Source organism: Mytilus trossulus, chromosome 3 (genome assembly GCF_036588685.1).
Source record: "Mytilus trossulus isolate FHL-02 chromosome 3, PNRI_Mtr1.1.1.hap1, whole genome shotgun sequence".
Taxonomy (NCBI): domain Eukaryota; kingdom Metazoa; phylum Mollusca; class Bivalvia; order Mytilida; family Mytilidae; genus Mytilus; species Mytilus trossulus.
The window spans coordinates 41,901,768-41,920,172 of NC_086375.1; positions in this window are offsets into that span (position 1 = coordinate 41,901,768).

The window sequence follows — 18,405 nt, forward strand, 5'->3', positions numbered from 1 at the left end:
CTTATTTCTAACTAAAGTAGTGTTATATTCATCATAGCGTCCAAAAAGTCTTTTACAAAATGATGAATATTTGTTTGAAAGAATAGATTTGCTTTTCCTTTCAGAAGTTTAGAAGAAAAACAATCCCTCTTGTTTCTCTGTTCTTTTTTTTATTTCTTGAATTGTTAATATGCCTCTATAATGCGTGTTTTAAGAAAAAGAAAAAATATTATTATTTCATTGTTGAAGAAACCACGAAAACCGACACAATTACCGGCGATCCCAAAGATATCGGATATGTTTCTTACGTCGGAATTACAATCCCCTTCCCTTTCCATGAATGTGGCCTACAGAATTAGACTATTTCTCGGATTTAAAATAGCATGAGAAAGATGACGGGTGCATGATTTGCTTACCCTTCCGGATCACCTGAGATCATCCCCTGTTTTTGGTGGGGTTCAAAGAATTCTTTCTATTTGTCATTATCGGATTAAATTACATATTATTCAACAAAAACTGAAATTATACTCCGCATTCATAGAAGTCCGTAAAGTTTTCAATACGTTCAGTAGCAGTTTCCTTGTAAGTAAATTATTTCGAATTTAGTTCTAAATTTTTAGCCTGTGTGATATTACCTTATACGGAATGTTTGTTGATACTTTTTTCGTTTTTCCAACATAACCGAAAAAGTCGATGATTTATATATTGGTATAACTCATGACATCGAAACTGTGAATGAGCATTTGATTTACCTTTTTTACAAACAATTATAAGCAATTGACAACCAAACAATTTATGCCCACTTGATCTCCATGTATTTGTAATACAGGATTAATACTTATTTTAATATACGATTGAAAAAAAAATTACACCAACAATGTTATGAGAAGATTTTTATGCTGCCAATTTATTTTCCCTAAACGGGTTTCGAACTCACACCTTATATACATAAGCATAACATAAGCAACACGACGTGTGCCACATGTGGAGCAGGATCTGCTTACCCTTCCGGAGCACCTGAGATCACCCCTAGTTTTTGGTGGGGTTCGTAATGTTTATTCTTTAGTTTTCTATGTTGTGTCATGTGAACTATTGTTTGTCTGTTTGTCCTTTTCATTTTTAGTCATGGCGTTGTTTATTTTCAATTTATGAGTTTGACTGTCCCTCTGGTATCTTTCGTCCCTCTGGTATCTTTCGTCCCTCTAGTATCTTTCGTCCCTCTCCTATATAAATATGTGTGTGGTGATCTTGGGCATTTGTCTATGTGTAATTCAAGGACATTCGAATCAGGTTTCATAGTATATTATAAGTTATATGGTTTGCTACTGACCCCCTACGGATCCGTAGAGGGTAAGTAAAATCCATAGGGGATGAAGCCGTAGGCCGAGTCCCCTATGGATTTTACTCACCCTCTATGGATTCGTAGGGGGTCAGTAGTGAACCCTATAACAAATTTATCGCACGCAGTACTTTTCCTGATCTTTCCTGCTGCATTTTGTAACTAGAGGCTCTAAAGAGCCTGTGTCGCTCACCTTGGTCTATGTGAATATTAAACAAAGAAAACAGATGGATTCATGACAAAATTATGTTTTGGTGATGATGATGTGTTTGTACATCTTAATTTACTGAACATTCTTGCTGCTCACAATTATCTCTATCTATAATAATATTTAAGATGATAACCAAAAACAGCAAAATTTTCTTAAAACTAACAATTCAGGGTCAGCAACCCAACAACGGGTTGTCCGATTCATCCGAACATTTCAGAGCAGATAAATCTTGACCTGATAAACAATTTGTCCCCATGTCAGATTTGCTCTAAATGCTTTGGTTTTTATGTTTTAAGCCCAAAACTGCATTTTACCCCTGTGTTCTATTTTTAGCCATGGCGGCCATCTTGGTTTGATGGCCGGGTCACCGGACACATTTTTTAAACTACATACAGACTATAAATAACTCCTCAAGGGGTCAACTGATCATTTCGGTCATGTAGCTTTTTTGTTAATCTTATTTTGCTGAACAATATTGCCGTTTACAGTTTATCTCTATCTATAATTATATTCAACATAATAACCAAAATCAGCCAAATTTCCTTAAAATTACTAATTCAGATAAATCTTGACCTGATAAACAATTTGACCCCATGTCAGATTTGCTCTAAATGCTTTGGTTTTTATGTTTTAAGCCCAAAACTGCATTTTACCCCTGTGTTCTATTTTTAGCCATGGCGGCCATCTTGGTTTGATGGCCGGGTCACCGGACACATTTTTTAAACTACATACAGACTATAAATAACTCCTCAAGGGGTCAACTGATCATTTCGGTCATGTAGCTTATTTGTTAATCTTATTTTGCTGAACATTATTGCTGTTTACAGTTCATCTCTATCTATAATAATATTCAATATAATAACCAAAAACAGCAAAATTTCCTTAAAATTACTAATTCATGGGCAGCAACCCAACAACGGGTTATCCGATTTATATGAAAATTTCAGGTCAGATAGATCTTGACCTGTTAAACAATTTTACCCCCATGTCAGATTTGCTCTAAATGCTTTGGTTTTTGAGTTATAAGCCAAAAACTGCATTTTACCCCTATGTTCTATTATTAGCCATGGCGGCCATCTTAGATGATTGGCCTGGTCACCGGACACATTTTTTATACAAGATACCCCAATGATGATTATGGCCAAGTTTGGTTTTAAATTTGGCCCAGTAGTTTCAGGAGAGAAGATTTTTGTAAAAGTTAACGACGCCGGACGCCGGACGACAGACGACGGACGACGGACAATGGACGACGGACAACGGACGTCAAGTGATGGGAAAAGCTCACTTGGCCCTGTGGGCAAGGTGAGCTAAAAAAAAAAAAAAAATAATATACAACAACATCAATGGATGACGTCCCCATTAACAGTAGACGTGACGTCATGGACTCACTATGAAATTTACTAACCCCCTACGGAACCTTAGGGGTCAACACGTGACCACTTTTAACATATCACAACGTGATGATGTACCCGATGTGCGATTAAGTAGTAGATCGTCTCAATGAAGTCGAAAAAGGAGAGGAGCTAAATGAGTATACATGTACTTAGTACCCATGTTACGTTCTTGTCAACAATCAGATCTCAGATACTGGCCGACATATAATCTATATCTGCACCTACTGCGTCGTTTAACATATAAAAAATGAAAACAAAGTAAGAAAGAGATTGAACAGATGACTCGATACCACATAATAAATTAGGTACAGATAGAAAATAATAGGTTAAACCTTGTTTGATAGATATCTAAACCTCCTACTTTTATGAAAGTACATAAATATGTGTATGTACTTAGTATGACGTCCATTGTCACTCTACAAGTACACAATTTTTTTTTGGAGCAAGCTGAAGGACACCTTCGTGTGCGGGAATTATCTCTACACTGAAGACCCATTTGTTGTCTGCTCTATGGTCGGGTTGTCGTCGCTTTGGCACATTCCCCATTTCCTTATTCAATTTTATATGACAATGATTCTTGAATACAAACAATTATCAAAGCCGTTAATATGTAAATCTGATAAAATCAATTAAGTAATTTATGTTAGACGTTCAATCTTTTCGATCTTATGGAAAATACCCAAAATACAAAATAGTTCAAATGTCATTTCTCGATAAATCACAATACTTACTCATACGAGAACACGTTTATAACCAAGGTGAGACAGGAACATATATATTAGATGTACTGTTCCAAGGCTGAGGTAAGTCGACAAAAAATGTATTAAATACATGGAGGGGCTGTGTGTCGGAAGAGAAATCAATAACGTGTATTCTTAAAAATACGGATAAATAGAAATCTTATCCGTAGAACCGTACTTCCGTTGGTATTATCATACTATATTTGTTTGCGAAATGTACATTATAAACTGTATTAAGAATATTTTTTGGAACACCACAGAGAAGATAATTTCATTGGTACAAACTCATCTACAATATTTCAAAGATTAATTATCTAAATGCCTTTACATATCTGTCAACATTTGTTTTGTATGATTTTAATTTTGCAAAGTTTTGAAGATAATTTAAAGTGAAAGCAGTCCATATTTGTTGTCATCCTGGGTCTTTTACTGAATCTTTACTCTTTCAAACAAATATTCATCATTTTGTTAAAGACTTTTTTGACGCTATGATGAATATAACACTACTCTAGTTAGAAATAAACAGGAAATCAAACGATTTTGAAATCAGGTTACTAGTCGTGCCTACTTCATATCTCTTTAGTAAAAAAATATGCTCCCATTTTTTTAGACAAATATTAAGTTGGATTTTTTTATCTACCAAATAGAATTTCGAAATATATAAAATGATATAATTAGAACCAATATGAAGTAGTCACGACTAGTAACCTGATTTCAAAATAGTTTGATTTCCTGCTTATTTCTAACTAGAGTAGTGTTATATTCATCATAGCGTCCAAAAAGTCTTTTACAAAATGATAAATATTTGTTTGAAAGAATAGATTTGCTTTTCCTTTCAGAAGTTTAGAAGAAAAACAATCCCTCTTGTTTCTCTGTTCTTTTTTTTATTTCTTGAATTGTTAATATTCCTCTATAATGCGTGTTTTAAGAAAAAGAAAAAATATTATTATTTCATTGTTGAAGAAACCACGAAAAGCGACACAATTACCGGCGATCCCAAAAATATCGGATATGTTTCTAACGTCGGAATTACAATCCCTTTCCCTTTCCATGAATGTGGCCTACAGAATTAGACCATTTCTCGGATTTGAAATAGCATGAGAAAGATGACGGGTGCATGATTTGCTTACCCTTCCGGATCACCTGAGATCATCTCCTGTTTTTGGTGGGGTTCATGTTGCTCAGTCTTTAGTTTTTTGTGTTTTTCTTGTGTGTTAATTTTTGTCTGTTTGTCTTTTTCATTTTTGCCATGACGTTGTAAGTTTCTTTTGGATTTATGGAGTTTGACTGTTCCTCTGATATCGCACCTCTTTAATCATTATTATTGAACATATATGAAAAAAGTATTTTTCCCCCTTAAAGTTTTGTTAGAAAAGTAAAAGTAAAAGCCTCTTTTGATTTTTTATCAGACACTGCATAATTTCGATCTTAAAAGGAAATTAGTGATTATTGGTAACCAGAAAATTTCGTGTCTTAAATTAATTTCTTTATAATTTATATCTATTCTATCAAACCAATTGCAATGTTCACTGGTATAGAAACATGAACAAATACATTTAAACGAAGTGTATGAAATCAAAACACAAAAACAAGGTAGAAAAGATGATTATTCCGTAAAACTATGCATTTACAAATTATCCTTAGTTATTTAGTTCGGACTTGTGTTTGTTATTCATGAGATCTCAATTCTTTTAAATATATGGTATATTTACCAAACGATGTATTCTGTCATAAAATTATAAAGTAGAATGATTTAAAAGAATAGAGAATCTAATTCAAATATAGATCTCTGATAACGTTATGATACATATGTAGTAAAACGTAATCAGAAATCTATATTTTAATTAGATTGAGATGTTTGTATGGAGATAATTTACACTATGATATGAAATACCAACATACTTTCAAAAATAGAACACTTATAGATTAATATACTAGCATAGAAGTTGTGATAATACTGATCGTTGATACGTGATAATAAGGTCAAATGACACATTTGTGTAATCTTAGGTCATCCATATGTATATCATTCAAACATAAACTGAACAAAAGGTATCTTACAGTGGATGCCCAAATTGTTTTCAAATTAGAAGCACCAATACATAATACTATTTATTCGTCATACACAATATTTGGTTGGTCTTTCATCAAATGCAACAAATATATTAAAATTCTATATTTTCTTGAAATACACATCGGGAAGTGCCAGATGTCAACACATAAAAACAAAATTTGAACAGTTATACCCTAGTTTAGTATATATTGACAAAAACTATTATAAACATATTCTACATCGTTAGTCCGATAAAGTCCCCACACTTTGGACGCGTAGTTCAGAACGGATCCAACCATACTATTGAATAAAAACAATGTCGACTTAGACCAATGAATACTCTATCTATACTTTATATCGAGTTGATCAAAGATAGTAGTGCTCTAGTTCCTTTTTGTGCCATTCATTTTTACTTGAAACAAATTTACAATTGAATTATAACAAAATACCAAAATATATAAATGATTTGTCGATTTCAAGTTCTTGGTCTTTGAAATTAAAATGGTCAGTTACGAGATTCAAAACATTTCGAAATACATCATTTTTTTTGTTTTGTCCGTATTAACAAATAGTACACTAGTCTTGTAACATGTCTTACAAATGAAGACTTTTATCTTTTCAATGTTTCTCTACATTTAATTCGTCGTCCGAATCAAACAATGTAAAGTGATTTGTTTTGTCACAGGACTAAAATATGTGGCTCAATATATTTTGTATATTTATAATTTGTTATAATCATTTCCACACTATCAGAGCAAGTATTATAAATTAGCAATATTGTTTTGAAGATTTTAATAAGAATTAAGGATGTTTTTTTGAAAGAAAAATGTATACGCGCGTGTTTTAAAGTAAAACATAGCCATTTAAATATACACACAATATTCAACCTTTTTATTCAATTTTACTAAAGGGACTCAAAGGTTGAAAACAAACCGAAACGTCATGGCTTCCAAAGAAAAACATCAACAACATCACAAAAAAAACAATATAAAAAAGATTGAGCAATTCTAATTCCATCAAAACCAGGGGTTATTCCAAGTTCTCAAAAAGGGTGTGCAGATCCTGCTTCTCGTTTATGTTGCTCGTGTATGTTAATTCAATGAGATGTCTATCCGGTAAGTAAGATGCGGACGAAGTGGATGCAATTGTAGTAACGATAATTCAAACCCATCAAACGCCATCTTTTAAACAGATATTCAATTACAAAAAAAAATCAAAACGGAAAGTCCCTACGCAAATGACAAAAAAACAAAAGAATGGATTACAACTGTCATATTTCTGACTTAGACAGAAATTTCAAATCATGATGGCGTCTGTAACGGGATGAATTGAACTTTACCACGTTGAACTCTTTAGTTTAATTCATTGGTTCATTGTGAGCAGCAACCCTATATCAAAATTTCATCAGTCCTGGAATATGGTATCGACTGGGTGTTATATTCGCTCTATGCAGGCGCTGCTGTCAGTTGCTACATAGAAATATAAAGTTTATAATTAGGAAGCTGCAATGATGTCTGTTTTAAAGTTTTCTTTTTTTAACCTTCCTTCATTGTCAATTTAAATTTAAATTAAAATGAGGATATGACGCAGACTTGACTGTATATGTTGTATATATTTTATTTGATTTATGACGGAAGTAAAACATCATTCTTTTTCTTAATTTATCATTTGAAATGACTGGAGTCCCATTTCAACAATTTTTAACATACAAGTATCACAATACGAGTGTACCCTAAACCCTGATTAGTTCTTTCATTAGTTTTTTTATCGAACCAAAAGGTAGAAATAAAATGTCATGTACTTTTCTGTTATAGTTAAAATGTATTACCGTTAGCTAAAGTTGAAGTTGATCGTTCCATTGTGCAAATATATATAAGTTGCAAAATGACAAGGTATAATTTTATCAATTACTAATTGACAAAGGAGTTATAATAAAGCAAACCACAATAATTTTAGTCAACATTTATTATACCCCCGCTTAAAAAAAAAGAGGAGGGTATACTGTTTTACCTCTGTCTGTCCTTCCGTCAGTCCGTCAGTCCGTCAGTCAGTCTGTTCGTACCATGAATATTTTTCGTCGCATTTTTCTCAGGAACTACAATACGAGGATTTCTGAAATTTGGTTTCAGGGTTTATCTAAGTCAGCTATACGGTGTGATACGTTTTCAGATTCATCACTTGACAACATCCTGTTTACCGAACACTTGTATGATTTTACACATGATAGCCAAGTTGAAAATTTTCGTCACATTTTTTTCAGGAACTACAATACAAGGATTTCTGAAATTTGGTTTCAGGATTTAAATAAGTCAGCTATAACGTGTGATGCGTTTTCAGATTCATCACTCGACAACTTCCTGTTTAACGAACACTTGCAGATTTTTACACTATTAATATTATCCACTTGCGGCGGGGGTATCATCAGTGAGCTGTAGCTCGTCGTTTCACTCGTGTTTCCTTTTTTTTGGGTTTTTTTTTTGTTTGATATTTTCTAATTTACCCAAGTAGCTCGTCCGCTAACGTCATTTGTGTAGATGGTTCGGCCATGGATTGTGCTTTAGGTTAAATGCACCAACAACTCTACCGATAATACTCAGAAAATAAAATGATTACGTGTGTCACATGCATTAAAAGGCGACATTGGTCCTAAAACGTATATGACTTCACATTCTTATTTTATATTAATCGTTGTTTTTGCTGATATTTTAATTTTTATCTATTCTGTTGCTCGAATGTGTTTTAAAGTAAAACAGCAAAAATAAAATAGAAAATAGCAAAGAGAAAAAAAAAAACAGAAAAAAAAATCTGTGATATTAAGTATACATATCAGACTAGCAATACATTTCGTTAGCATAATATGACGTACAAAAAACGAACGAGGAATTATTCATTACATTTTCTTTAAATAATTAGGTATATGGAGAACATAGACATACATGTTTATCCATTAGAAAGGTATTGTATGTCTCTCCCTAACTGATCCAACTTAACGTTATGCATTAAAATGATACTGTCTGCATTTTTTTAAAACGTCAATTTATTTTATAAATCTTCGTTGGATTCATGAATCTTGAACTAAAAATGTTTAATGATCACAAGCTACCATAAAATGTTGAATTAATTTATCCTTCTGTGTGTAGTTGAAGATGAGTTAATTGGCTACAGGTTAGATATAAAATATCAAAACATCAATTATCTTTTTCAACCTTATTTGAATTTACTTATTTTCTTCATAGTCTTCTTTCAAATCAAATTTAGCCATAAACATTTGTATGTGTGTGTTTCTTTTTAACTGATAAACGGACTTGTTACACTTTTATATTGCCATCAGTAGTCTTATGTAAAACATCCAGCTTCCAAGAAATGCTTAAAGATGTTGGTTTTTTTTTAAATTAAAAAGAGTTTCTTATACTATAGATAGCATGGCTGGAATTCGAAAAAGAATTGTGTAAAATGTATGTTTTTTATTAGTTATCGCATTTAAGCAAGGCACATATAAATGTGAGAAATATCACGTTTAAACAATAAGTACTTATATATTGTTTTAAATGTTTAAGCTTGACATATTTGAAACACTGAGTTCAAAGAGGAAACGATAATGGCTCATTTCGGCTTTCTTAGCCTTGGTGTTTTTTTAATAATAGCATTGATATATGAGCATACTATTTTCAATCATTCTGTCATTTAAATAGTTAAATTTAAATAAATAGCAAAATAAAGGCATTGTGTTTTACCAATAGATAGAAGAATGTTACTTTGGCACAAATCCAACTATAATATTTTTAAAAGTTAGTCATCAAACGGCCCTTATATTACTAATATCATTTGTTTTACTTTGTTAATTTTTTTTGTCAAGTTTTAAAAACTTGTTATTTAAAAAAACGGTATTTAAATCAGATTCTTCATGCTTACTTGAGAACTTCGTAGTCAGAAACATATGTTCCAGTTATTGAAGATACATACATTTTCAGTTGTCATAATGTCTATAGAGTTGAATGAAGTGTGTATTTACCAAATAGACCCTTTATGTAATTACAAAAACGAGTTGTGAAATATTTTAAATTGGAACATTTTTTTCTCTTCTTTTTCGTTCTCTCTTTTCTTCTTGAAATAGTTAATATTCTTCTACAGTACTGTGTGTATTTTCGTTAGTCAATAAAACTGTGTCATTACACTCAGTTAATTATTTGGGGTACTAATATTTTCAGCATTGATTTAAACTATATCCTTTCAAGTTTTGTTTTTATCTTTTCCTTCGTCACGGTTTTGCTGAAGGTTTGTGGTTTGATTTCATTGCAAAATTTATAAATATAAAGACGGATTTTAATTACGCAAATAAGTCTCCGTGTTGAAGGCCGTACTTTAACCTATAATGGTTTAATTTTTAAATTGTTATTTGGATGGAGAGTTGTCTCATTGGCACTCACACCACATCTTCCTATATCTACATCATGGAATTTTGTATTATAATTAATTTCTTCGTTTCAATTGCATATTTCATCCAGGTGTTGATTCTATCAAAAACGTCATTGTATAATATTTGATTTAGTTTAAATGTGTACACAATTAAATTTTCAACTTTGCCCTCACCTTTGTCATGCAAAATAACCAAATTAAAAATAGGCTCATATGTCATTTCTCGGTGTAGTAGTATATACGTATTCGAAATGGTTTTTCGTCTAATCTGTTTGCAGTTACATAAAAGTAAGTCGACTAAATTAATGTTTTATTTTCGTGCATCAGTTTTCTTACTAAACACGGACACTGACTGGGAATATTTTCCATAGATTTGTGCTTCGGTATTCAAGAAATCGGTTCTTTTGGATTTGTTTGCAGTTTTAACATACATACATTGTATGATTGATTAGACAAAATTTGTAATAAAAGGAATCTGTGTAGGTGGAGGTACCGGGAGTAAAATATACGGACACTGACTTGGAAATAACTTCTATAGACCCGTGGTTCCGTATTCAAGATATCGGTTCTTATGAATTTGTTTGCTAATAATATACATTTTAAACTTTGAAAAAAAAGTTTTATAACGATAAATATAACACAATTTCAATGACACGAATAACCGTGGTGTAGTGGTTTCATGTATTTAATTTTCTGCTCTCCCTTGACACCATTCCCGAGTTTGGTCATGATGATAGTCCGTCGAAATTTGACGATAAACAGCTGACCCTTGTTAACAGAGAGCAATGTTCTTTTTTAAATATCGCTTGCACGTTAAAGACATCCTTGTAGATTAGACAAAAAAGCAGGCTTAGTCGTTACAAAACATCAGTAGCACCAACAAAGGGAAAGGAATTAATATAATATGTAATATCATGTTTCCAAATCTACTGGTATTAAAGAGATAATCGTAACTGGAATTACGACTATCCCAATATGGAGACGGCATATATAGGTAAAATCTTTATAGTCTTTTTTTCTCAAATGTAGCATGTTTTTGTCAATAGTTACTCAGCTGAAAGGTTTTTCTATACTATTACATCATATTTGAATCGTAACGGTGCACTAGAACTCTCTAAGCGTTTTGAAAATTGCCTTTGAAAAATTCGGGTTGATAATTGTAACTCGGTAAAAAGAAAATCGTAATTATGGTATTTAAAACTTAAAAGATAATCGTTAATGGAAAGTGTTTTATTGATATTGACACTAAACACGTATATCTGATAGCATATATGATGAAATTATGGCGATGAATAATTATTAATTACGGAACTTTCCAATATGTTAAGACATTCTTTTTATGCATATATTGATTAATATTTCTAACGAAAACAGCTACATTGAAGGCCCTACGGTGACGTATAGTAGTAAATGTCTTTGTCATTTTGGTCTCGTGTGGATAGTTGTCTCCTTGGCAATCGTACCAAATCTTCTTTTTATACATATTAGTATTTTATAAAATTGTAAGGGTTACCAAGCTTCAAAAAATTGGAAATGAGGCAACCATGAACTATGTTAAAATACAGAGATTTCCAACAACTAGGAATATGTCACGGCTATCTCTGCCTCTGGGTAGTTAACCACATTCTAACGTGGAGTTCATTGGCAAACATGGATTTTTGTTCTTTCATAGATTGTCAAATTTTAGCAAGGCACATATATACAAAACAGTGAATAAAAGAAATATAGTATTTAAATAATAACTACGCGCATATAGTTTTAACACTGAAATATGTGTACATACTAATTATTTCAAACAAATAATACGTCTTTAAGTGGATTGTTTTTTCAAATAGATTATTTAGAATAAAGACAGTTAAAAACAATGAAGGGGTTTCATTATAAAAATTCGATAACTTGAGAATATTCATTCATTTTTATAAAATTAAAACATCATTTAACAAAGGTGCTGTATTTCATACACATGATAGAAGAGCATTATATTGGCACACATGTTTAAAGGTGATAGTTATCTTGCCATAATACTACTACTAGTATTTGTTTAGTTGTTTTAAAAATATTTAAAGAAATATTGCTCTAAGAAATCTACAACTCAAACCAAGTTAATGAAAATTTGAACTTTTTTTATAGAAATCTCTGACAACTTTGAAAGATATTGTGAAAGACAAGTAGAGCAGTTTGCACGTAAAGAAGGCCCATTTTGAAAGACAACTAGATCTAGTTTGAAGCAGTAATCGGGGTAAATATGTAACGCTTTTTATCATTTTCTTAAATTCGAAACTATTTCGGATGACGTGTTTACTGCAACTCGGACTTCTCTTACATCCATACATTTTTGCATACGTCATTTGTCTAGACCTTGCATTATTTAGGATTACTGACAATTATTAGAATCAAAACTGTTTATAAAACAATAGTTGAACTGAGCATACGAAGTAATAACCGATGACTGTCAGATAAGCAAATCTGAAAACTCAAACCAATAACATAGTCTCTACTTCAACTTGAGTGAACATTAATTATCGTCACTCATTGGACTGGTTTTTAGTAACTTTCACAATTCTTTCTATCACATTTTATGGTTCGACTTGTTGGCTTCCTCAAACAATAAACACCACCCTTTGAATTAGCCTATGGCACAACTTTAGTTTGTGTGCCATTGGCGTATTCATACTGGTTATATGAAAGTGCTAGTAATATTTTGTTTTGTATGTGAAGAAAATACAATCACATGAACAGATACAGCTATAAAATAGATTAAACAGCATATATCTGTAAATGCATTTCAAGTGTAAAGTAGTTTGTAATTAGAGCCTTTAGTAGTCTTTAATGCGTATTGTATTGCTTTCATAAGTGAGCTGAGATGTTTTTAAGCCTGAGTTCTTTTTACCCTTCTCGGTTTTTTTTTTTTTAATCGAAATTAATCGATCATTGACCTTATCGTGCCTTTTCCTTTCTTTGAAGACATCTTATTATCTCTAGTTACATGATAGTATAAGTATACCTTTTGTTTAAGTTATGATAGTTACAACGAAAACAAATGAAAAACTGTTTATTATTTTGTTCTCGCTTCCGCTACGGAGGACATGGACATATATCTATTTATAGTGTATGATATGAATGTGAGTAGATGCAATACAACTTCGTTTATTGCGTCTAGATTTTATATTAGCTTATATAATTTAATTTAATTTTTCTATTACTTGGATTTTAATTGTTAGATACATTTAGTCAGTTATTTTAAAGAATCATTCGAATTCTTATTACTGATTTGGCATGCAATACATGTAGTCTTAGGGTTAAACATTCTTTTATCATACACATATCATTTTAAGGAATATTTTTTTCCTTGTTTTCTACTAGGAAAGAAAATACGGGTCAATGAAATCAACACAGTGTCGCTCTTTCTGTAAATTTGAAAGAAACAAGTCAGAATGTTTATCCATATTTTCTATTCATTCTTTTATATTTGTGTTTTTGCTAATTTGTATCACAGAAACATAGATTAGCCGCACATTTTTATATATGAGTTTAGAAAAATATAATGAAAAGTTAAATACATATTCAAAAATAACATTCGGTACCTCGTCATGCAGATCATCATGCTTCATATTTATGTTCGTTATGTTTCAGCGTGTTTGTAAATCAGTATAAGGCAAACAACATTGAAGCATGGGTACAAATCAGTCATCTGAAAATCCTAATTTAACGAACTATATGACACCTCAGGTAGGTAGAATTTTAGATAAAGATCATAGGCCTCTTAACAGTAGAAAAAATCATGGCAGAAAAATCAACATAAAATTAACGTATATATCTGACGACATCGAGATGGGAGTATTAAGCCAAATCTTAAAAGAAAGTTATATTATTAAAAAACCAACACGCAGAAAGAAAAAAAATGTAAAAATGTTGGCAGTTCAGGCTTAAAATAAATCTTTATTCTAGAAAGTTAATGCACAGCAATACGTATTGTGATTCGTACTTTTATAGGCATATAATGTTTAACAATCATGCATATCATATCAAGGTGTAAAAATGTAAAATATGAGCTATGAAAGTGAAATAGTCTACCGAATAGGTTCCTAACAATTTCAAACAAAAATACGTCACTGCAGGTTAGCATTCATTAGCTGTCAATATCGTTTAGATTGGTAATTTATAATCTATAGTAGTATTTTTTTTCTGTCTATTCGAAATATAACATAAAAAAATATTGTGTACACTTTTAAATAACTATCTACGCGAGTTATTCAGTGGGCACAATTATTTTAATGTTATTTCTTGAAAGACAGAAACATTATTTCAAATTTCTTTATAACATGTATAAAGGAACATACAATTTCTGAAATTTTTCATATTTGTTTAATAATCTTTATGATAATGACATGCATAAGAACATTATCAATTCAAACTTTTGATTTTTTTTCAATTCATACGTCTTTCATATGATTTCTTTTTCTATTCACACTAAATATATTTGTTTTTAAAACTTAATAAGGTAAAATGATTTGCAGGTATAAAATTATTAATGTGTCAGTAATTCTGAGATTCATCTAAGGGAGTTTAACTTAGAATCAATAAAAGTATATATCACTGACACTAAAATAGCTTTGAAATTGTCCATCGGCCTTAAAAGGAAAATAATAGTTATTAATTCCGTTTATTTGAAAGAAAACCTACAGTGACCTATTTTTGTTTAAATTGTTATAGCGTCAATATCAGGACTGATTAATTTTTTTTTTTAAAAAGCACAGCCCCGGGATTTTCTTTGCTAATGTATATCATGATCTTTATGACTGAAAGCATGATAAGAATCTGAATTGCTAAATTATTCTTGGGTCATATTTCTAATTAGATCTTTGATGGACCTCCTTTCGTGAATTTGAATATGAGAAGCATAAATTTTACACTAATAAGTATATCTTATTTACTAAGAAATTGAAGTGAATATGCAACAATAACCGTAGGTAAGCCACCGTGCAAATCATGCTTTATCTTTTCATTTTTTTTCAGAGAGGTAATAATTCAGTAGGATGCCTGTACAATGGAAGCACGGGTCTGAATCAGTCCAATAATATGTATCCTCATATGACACCAAAGGTAAGAACTTTCACTTGAAACTTCAAATGAACTGTTTGTAGAAGAAGCATAAATTTCTGACAATTTGTTATAACTGATTTACTAAGAATTTAACATTCATATGTATAATAAGTTTGGTAACTTACAATCCAAACCATACTTCGTTTTAGCAAGTTTTGTATCAGAGTGGTTTAGTTTAAGGCATGCACTATGGATGCATTGGTTCATTTCAGTTATCTGATATAGCTCCTATCGTTCCGGAACATATGGCACTAAAGGTAACCAGCCTTTTCGAATTCATGATAGCGGACATTCCTGTATGAAATATTTCACACAGAAAGAACAGAGAATAGAGTAGAAATACTGCATTAAATTTCAACCATAAAAGAGTTATATGCTAGTCAGACAGTAGAAGGAATCCATAAACGTAGGAATATTGTATATTCCTAGCAGGAATATTCAAATAAGCAGGAATTATTAAGTTGGAAATACAATCTTACTAGAAAACCTTATAGGAAATGTTCAAAATTCCGCCTAGAAAAAGTGTTTTTAGTAGGAATCTAAAAAAAACCTGACATTGTATAAAATATTCTGTATGGAATGTACACGAAATTGCTTTGAATTCCTACCATAAAAGAGTGATATTCAAGTCAGACAGTAGTAGGAATCCACATGGAAAATAGCCGAAAAATTTAAATTAGCAGACATTTCTAAACCAAGATTAACAAACAATTTATTAGGAAAATAAAACTCTTACTGGAAAACCTGGTAGGAATTTTTAAGTTCCACCCAGCAAATATTTTCTGGTAGGAATCTTAAAATATACAAAATGTAAGTGCATATTCACAAATACACAACTGGGGCAACAATTTCAGTTTGAATCTCAGCAATAAAGAACGAAGGAAAATCAGAAAATTAAATCATTGTTTTAAGAATGGACTTTTGAAATATAATAGAAAACTGCAATATATGCAAGCAGGAGATTTTTTTAAACATAAACATGTAGATACGAGTTTAACATTATGAACAAAAAACAAGTAAGAGTATAATAAACTGTATTCACTTTTGTTGAAATATTGATTACTTAATAATTTAAGAAGGCAGATAATATAAAATCATATTTGATGTATAAGAATTACCTTCAGTCTTCATTAGCCATGTTTTCTTACATTTTTATAGTGTTATGTAGTTGTGTGACCCTAGCTTGCAGCATTTTGTTTCAACATAGCTTTTCATTCTTTACCCTCCAACTTTTGAATTTGTGAGCTAGAACTTTTCTTTTTTTTGTATTTAAGGGGGCTCGCGGGTCTAAATGATTTTTTTTATTTAATATAAGATTTCGCTATATTTTTCTATAAATGAACTTTATCTTATCCTGAATGGGAAAATGAAATAAAAAAATGGGGTCACCGTTCATTTACGCTCACAATCTGCCTTCGAAAGAAGCATACATTTTTGTAAATGTCCCTTTTTTTTCTGTTGAACTAATAGGAGAAATAGCGGTAATATCGAAATAAAAAAAGAACTAAATTACAGAAATCGTTTAAATTTTACAATTATTTTGTTAATGTACAGCTTATTCGAAAACAACAATAAAAAATATAGGTCACCGATGAGTTAAAAAAGATATTTCTATTTTAATGCCAAAAAATGACATTTTTTTCACCAAAGGGAGATAATTTAGAGCTTTTTCAATGATATCGACATTTTAAAAGTCACCTGGGGTCAACACGAATTAATTTTTTTGAATGATTTTTGTACCATATGATAAAGTTACAACTACTTAAGGTAATGTATCGAATTTGTAATGTAAAATAAAAGTTTATTTTTTTTCGGAAAATCTTATACCCGCGAGCCTCCTTAACACTGCAAAATGTGTGTCTTTAGCAAACAGGAATCCAGTGCATGATAACTTTCCAGGTAGAAATGTTTTCTGGTAGGAATAATTAAATTAATTCTGGTAGGAATCTTGAATATGTAGTAGGAAAATAAACAATCAAAATCCATACAGACTTTTAAAATTCCATAAAAAAAATGTAGTAGGATTTTGGTAGTAGGAATATTAAATATTCCGGTCAGAATTTTATTCATTTTCCATGTCCGCCTACTTTCTATATGGAATCTTTGATTCTAGGTAGATTCATGCTTCTTTCCTACTAGTGTCTAAATGGAATCCTACTACTTATGTCGTACGGGTATACAAACTGTAACTAGGTTAATCATTTAGGTTTGAATCTCATCAACAAAAAACAAAGGAAATGCATGGAATAAATCGAATTAAAAACAATTGACTTTTGAAATATATGATGAAACTGTGATACCTCCAAACCAGAAATAGTGCAAAAAATTAGATTAGATGAAATCAAAGAGAAATAAACAAATAATGTGTAAAATTATGCAATAGTGTTTAATTAAGTGATTACTATAAATAAACTCATCATAAATATCAGGATTGATTTTTTCATATACGCCAGGCGCGTTTCGTCTACAAAAGACTCAGCAGTGAAGCTAAAATCAAAGAAAAATTTAAAAAGTCAATTTCATCTTCAAAGCATGAAAAGTACCTTCAATCTCCATAAGCCGCATTTTCTTATATTTCAATATTGTAGTTGTTTTACCTTCGCAGCATTGTGTTCCAACACAATTTTTCATTCTTTGACCCCCCAAATTTTGAGTTAATGAACTGGAACTTGGTTGCATTCAACAATGTTTAATAAAGCAAACTTTTTGTTATTAGCAAACATGAATCCAGTTTAAGATAATTAAAATGATTCCATGTAGGAATATTTTATAATAGGAATAACTTAATTCTGGTAGGAATCTTGCAGCAGGGAATTAATACACTAATAATATTTCCTGTCCAAATTTCCAATTGCGATTTTCAAACAGAAAAAAATCCATACAGACTTTTAAAATTCCTGATCGCTGGTAGAATTTTGCTGGTGAGAAAACATAAAAATCGGTCTTTTTTTTCATTTTCCCTATCCATCTACTTTCTATACAGAACTTACCAAACTAGGTTGATTCCTTCTACATTCCTACTTGTTTCTAGGTTGAATCCTACTACTTATAACGAACGGACAAGTCCTCTTAACAGTATAAAATCGATTTAATTAAAAATCAATTTCACAAGTAATAGTCCATCAGCTAGTTCTCAAAAGCGCGCTAGTTAAGGAGTTTGTGTTACACCC